The 6,271-nt window shown below is 38.5% G+C and overlaps 1 non-coding gene across 1 annotated transcript; it reads right to left on the bottom strand.

Annotated features, from left to right (window-relative positions):
• Positions 1–1,409: 1,409 nt before the first annotated feature.
• LOC120585581 (5S ribosomal RNA) lies at positions 1,410–1,528 on the bottom strand. The gene has a single exon (XR_005648455.1). It is a non-coding gene; the product is annotated as a 5S ribosomal RNA (ribosomal RNA).
• Positions 1,529–6,271: the final 4,743 nt, after the last annotated feature.

The following is a 6,271-nucleotide window of genomic DNA, read 5'->3' as shown; positions in this document are numbered from 1 at the left end:
TCTGGATTAAATACTTGCCGGCGGTGATAAGGTTGGCTCTGAATCTACTTTTTATTTAGAAACACACTAACGATTATTATCGGTTAGACTGAGACATTCATGTCTTCACTGTAGGTAATTATATCTATAATGCGCAGAAAGTAGAATAATTGCTATGCTCTTTTAAAATTTGTTGAATGTGCCCAGATCTTTTGCAGAAGCGCCTCACATCACAAAAAGTTGAAAGTATTAGAGGCATTATCTAGAATGCAGTTATTTTCTGTATGTGATATAGTGACTAACTTGAGGTTGCATATTTAATGAGCTTGAAATACTTTAACTTAATATATCTAGTATCATTTTACAATGAGCAAGAAAACTTTGACCTTACAATGAATGGAGCAGAGTTGGCAAGAATGGTGGATGGTAGTTTTGTGATGCAGATTTCGGCTAATGGACCATGTAATTAAGATGACCAATCGCTAATGCACTTGGAGAAAGTCCAAGAACTCTGATATGAAGCCTACCAATTACAGTACATTTCCCACTACTATCCAAGGGGATTAATAATTCTTTTCATTGGCTTTATTGAAATTCTTCAGCAAATTTAAGAATATTTCAATTCATAATGGAAGAAATAGTATTGTATCTACTCGTAAAGTACAGGAAATGAGAGAGGCATAGCTCATCTCTAAGTATCTATAATAGTTCTATCTGGTACTTCTTTATGTAATAGTACTTTCATAATTATATTTTATCTCACTGATATTGAGTGTATAGAAATGAATTTACAATATATTGATCTTTTTGTCAAGGATTAATAATATAAATAGAGGTGAAAGGCAGGGGATAACGTATATATGAGTTCATTTTTTTTAGATATATAGTTTCAGTAAGTAGTAAAGAAGGTTCCTCATAATTAGAGCGTTTTCTTCCCCTTCTTTATTTTTGCTGCTAGATCTTCCCCAGGTGCTCAAGAGATGTTAAAGGAAAAGATTGAATCACCAATAACCCAGTCATAGGAAGATTTTATTTTGAAAGGAATAGTTTTAGTACTGACCTAAAATATAAGTTTTTGAAATCTCTAGTGTTGAGCATTGTATATAATTTTTAATTTTGAATCAATGTATGATCATTAAAAGAATGCATAAATAATTCCTCCACTCTTCAATTAACTCTAATTGGGAGTTATTTGTTTTGATAGCAGTGCACAAGTCTAAAAGAAGATCGAAACACGTTTAGAAGAATGTCAACATTTATAATACCTGGGTGGTCAGAACTTGGCTGTTTGTCTTATTTTACCTTCCTTATTTTTCTATATGTTTCAAGTATTTAGGAATTTTTTTTTTTTTAGGCGAGGCAACCTTTGGTTGACCTCACAGATTGCAAGGACCTTGTCAGCTTACAATCCCTTATTTATTTGTTTTTTCCGCCTACAGCACCTGGTCTTCCTAGGTGGTCTCCCATCCAAGTACTAACCAGGCCCAACCCTGCTTAGCTTCCGAGATCAGACGGGATCGGGTTTGTTCAGGGAGGCATGGCCGTAGACTAGGAATTTTTAAAAACATTTATTATGTCTTATTTTTATATTGTTGTTTTTTAAAAAAAATATTAACAGTTCTGTAGCCTTTATTAAATGTTTTTATGTTCATGCAGTACTAAGGGGTGGGAATATAGCTGTGTGTGAAAACATACATAGTTTTTCTTTTTTTCCAAGTGCTTCCTCTGAAAAACACATAAGCATGAACCAAGCTAAAATAAATACATTTTTAAATTCATAGCTGAGTGCTCAGGAAAGTAAAGGAAATCGTCAAATTCTTCCTCTTTCCCTAACAACGCAGAAGCATTTAAAAGTGTCATCAGAAATGCAGGCCAGTATGAAGTCCGGAGCATCTCTGGGGCCCGCAGAAGGAAAACACGGCGACCTACCAACCCGGAATTTTAGGGAAAAATAGCTAAGTGGGAATCAGGATGTTAGGTCTTGGGCCTATGGAAGTGGAGGAAGTCAGTAGAATTTCCATAAAATCTTGCTTCTCTGAAGGCGTGTTCTCTCAGGGAAAGGCAGGCTGAGAAAATCCACTGGCCGGATATGGAAACAGACGTGAAAATCTGTCTGTTTTGGCCTCGGTGAGAGATGACGAGGGTGGGGTAAAATGGATCTTTGGAATGTGTGCCCTAGGCTTGCCGCACACTTTCTGGGCTTCTACTTTTTTCTTCTATTTGGGTGGTCGGGGAAACCGGAAGCTGAGAGAGTCAGTCACAGGAGCCTCCAGTTTGTTCAGATGTCTCGTCTTACAGTGGCCTGTGAAAATCCTCTCTGGAGGGAATTGTCCTTAACCCAGGTCCCTCATGTTCTTCCACAGACGAAATTCAATCGAATATGAATATACGACTAAAAAAATTTCAAATACATTCAGGAGAAAACAACAACAAACAAATTTAAGCCTCAAGACATCAGGTATTGAAATCATTGCTTACAGAATATAAAATAAGAAAGGATAAAATGTCTATCCGAAAAAGTGACCAAAGAATAAGAAGATACAAAAAATAACCGGAGTTGAAAGAGATCAAATTGGACTTTGTAATAGTCGGGAGACTAATAATTCGTATTAGACCAGACTCTGCCATAGCGAAATGCAATCCTGACAAAAATGTTCCTTTTATTCCCTTAAACTCAGCTGAGAATTAGGTGACTCTCTATGGTGACTGTCTTCTACGCAGCGAACTTATAGTTTGGTGCAGCCCCACCTGTTTATTTTTTATTTCGTTGGGAAGGTTTATCACCTCTCCTGCGACAGCAAGGCGCAAGGTCAGACGGTCGGGGCTTTGAGATGTGGGAGGCAGGTTGTACTGAGAAGCCGAGAAGGTTCCCAGCCGATGGTCCCTCTGCCACTCGAAGTAGCTGAGCTTCTGGGCTGCGTGTGAGGGGACGTGGGGGGAGGGATAGAGGCATGAGAAGGGGGTGAAGGGATGCACAACCAAAACCCCCTTTACAGCATCCTTTCTGACCAAAACCCCTTCCCAAGGTCCGGCCCATCCTTACTCTTTCCTTCGACATCGAGCTCCTGGAAAGAACGGACCGTGCTTCCTCGCTCCGTTTTCTCTCTTCTCATTCTTTCCTCTTCCATTTCACCCGACCTTTCCCCAATCGCCACTGACCTCTTTCCCAATAAAGTACTGGACTCACTTCACTTTTTATGGTAAATGTCATGGTTGCTGTACTTGAAACTCTTCAACTCTGCCCTTCAAACTGCTCCACTACTTTTGCTTCCAAGACGTGCTCTTTATCTTGTCTTTTTTTTTTAAGCCACCGATTCTTACTTTTCTTTAATTATTTGCTTTAAAAGTACTGAAGGGTGGCCGTGTTCTGCTCTGAGCCCTTTCTTTCCTCCCTCCCCACCCTCCCCTCTCCTTTTTAGGTATTTTAAAAACCAAGTTTAGTTATAAAGATTTTGGAGAAGAGAACTGCTTTATTACTTTTCTCGATTCCTTAAAGTCTTATAGATCAAAACTTTGATAATAATTTTACGATTTAAAATTTTGTCTCGTAAAATGGATTTCTGCTGAAGACGAACCTCTTGGGTAGATTAAGTTGTTCTGGATTTGTGTTCTTGCTTTCGTGTTCTCTTCCTGCTTGCTTAGCAGATAATTTAAATTAATAATTTAAATTAATTTAAGTTATTTGAATGAGTTATGTCCCATCTCCATTTTGCTAAGAACGTTTTAACTGTTTCTCTCCCCTCGGCCACCTTCAAAGCAGACTCTTCCCAGAGGCTGCTCTGCTTAAAGCCACACTATCCAGCTGTCCTTGCGAGAAGCCTTGTTCTTTGCCTCCCAAATGCCACCTTTAGCCTCGAAACGATTTCTTCTTTGTATTAGCTCATGTCTTTCCGAATGTTTTAGCTGCTTATTGAGGTAATTGAATTCCAGATTGTTTTTATTATGTTCTGTAATACTACGGGGAGACACTCTAAATGTGATAATTATTAGTATTAATATTAATACTGGTGCTGTTTCACAGGTCAGTTGCTGAATTTATCTCAGTTATGGGTCCATAAATGTAAAATGATCAAAATTTGCACAGTGGGAGGTGCTGGCTTTCCTTCTCTGGCCCTTGCTGGATAAGTGAACTGATCCTTGTATTGTTTCTTTCTAATTGTGAAATGGATGCTTTGCATTTTTTTTTTTAGATCTCGGCTATATCTAAATAAAGTGGCTTTCTTGATAAGGCCCTCTAAAATTAGAAGTTTGTAGAATTACCTAGTAATATGTGTCTTAATATTTCAACTCGTCATGGCAACATACAATTAAAACTTTCCTTTGAGACTAACGAGATAAATCCAAGTTGCTTCTAAAGAAGTTTAGCCAACACATAATGAGAAGAATAATTCAAGTAAATGGGACTGAGTTTTGTAGAGAAAAGGAAAATAAAAGCCAACGTTTTTTTAACAAAGAAATTAATCGTTACTATATTTGATGATTTTACAGTTTTTATAATCTCACCTATTGGATCTTTTTTTATCATTCCAAGTTGAAGCAGTTTTATTGTTTTTTTTTATTTGGTAGGGAAAGGGACATTACATTTCTTTCATGGAACCACCACCCCAAATTATCCTTTTTTTTCGAGAGTAAGCATAACTGATATTACATTTTACTTTGATTTAAAGGGAATATATGACACCGCTGATTCTACATCCACTAATATTGTGGACACATTTTGAAAAAGGTTAATCAAGGAAGAGGTACATATCCGTACTGACATTTTTATAGCCTCTGTATCTGATTTTGACATGTATAGTTTTCTTAATCCTATAGAAAGATGAGTCATTTTGTTTTATATAAGCTAGAGTATAAAATAATAAAATATTGACTTGTAACCCAAGTAAACTATTTTTTCGGTACTTATTATAATTCATTTGTCTATAGATCATTTACTATATTTCATTGGTTCTAAGATGCCCATCTTGCTTTTTACATTTATTATCTCCGACATAAGAATGTACCTCACAGTAGGTGGCTTATCATAATTAAATCGCTAACATTTTTTCTTTCTAGGTGGTTCAAAATATAATGTACTGTGAAGGTCAAAAATAACTTCTCTCCTACTTTCTAAGTTCTTCTAGCTGGGCTAATAATCAAATTAATCTGAGACAGGTTAATGGGAGAAAGCGTCCAGAGTGTATTGCAGATGCGCGTGTGGACGTGTCATAAGAACATGAGACGTGAAGACTCACTGGACAGTCGAGGTTTATGTGCCATTTTGAACAAAGAAGAAGGGGACAGGGATCTGGGATTTCAAAGGAAAAGCAGACAACTCACAGGAAGACAAGAAAGAGCAAGCACGCGGGGAACAAATTCTCGCTGGGCCACCCAGAGACCATGGGACACGGATGGAAGTCTAACATAAGCTTCACTAGATTTCTCCCTTTCTGCCACGTTCGGTTTATATTATGAAGCTGAGGAGATAGATGCTCCTTTCCTCTAAGTAGGTGTTTCTACCTGAATTCCTTCAGGCGGGGAAGGGGGGAGGGTCAAAGGTTCTTTTTGAGTCTTTTGTTACTTAATAACCAGCTTAAAATCAATGTCCCAAAAGGCATATGGGTAGCAAAACTTTGGCCCCCCTCAGCGCTAATATACCCCTCATAATTAATAGTGACAGATTCAACAAAATTGTGACCACGTCTCAGAGTGCAGCATACTTTGGCAGAGACTGCCTGTTGTCTTGGAATAAACGTTTTCCCTCTTTTTCAAAATTTTAGCTTAACTAATTGCCTCTTCAATGGCCCTGTTTCTAAATAAGGTTATATTCTGAGGTATGGAGTGTTAGAACTTCAACATATGAATTTTGAGGGACACGATTCAACCCATGACGGTGACTACATTCTGGCCAATGAGATATGGTAAGAGAATGTGCCAGCGAACAGAGCCTTCTGTAAGACAGTTTTCGTGTACTCTTCGCTACTCCTGCTTGCTTTTTCCTCCATCGTGCTCCCTGGGAGAGAGCGCGTGCCTTGGAATCGGAGGATGACGGCCACTGCTCACGGCTGTCAGAGCAGTGACCTGGGTTTCTAAACACTCTGTGGAGCGCAGCTGCCATTCCGGCCTTGGATTTCAGCCTCCGTCACTGTGAAGTCTGCCGTTACTTCATTTGAGCTGATGTGCGAGCTCTTCCAACATCAGTTAGAATCCTAACGTCATCGGTCTCTAGCCATGGGCCATTCGCGTGTGTCTTGAACTTTATAAGCCTCATTTTCCTGTTCGTAATATTGGCATTAACAGTTCTACTGTATGC

Source organism: Pteropus medius, unplaced genomic scaffold (assembly GCF_902729225.1).
Source record: "Pteropus medius unplaced genomic scaffold, Ma_sr-lr_union100, whole genome shotgun sequence".
Taxonomy (NCBI): Eukaryota; Metazoa; Chordata; class Mammalia; order Chiroptera; family Pteropodidae; genus Pteropus; species Pteropus medius.
The sequence above is the reverse complement of the archived record's forward strand: the minus strand, read 5'-3'. Positions and strand labels throughout refer to the sequence as shown.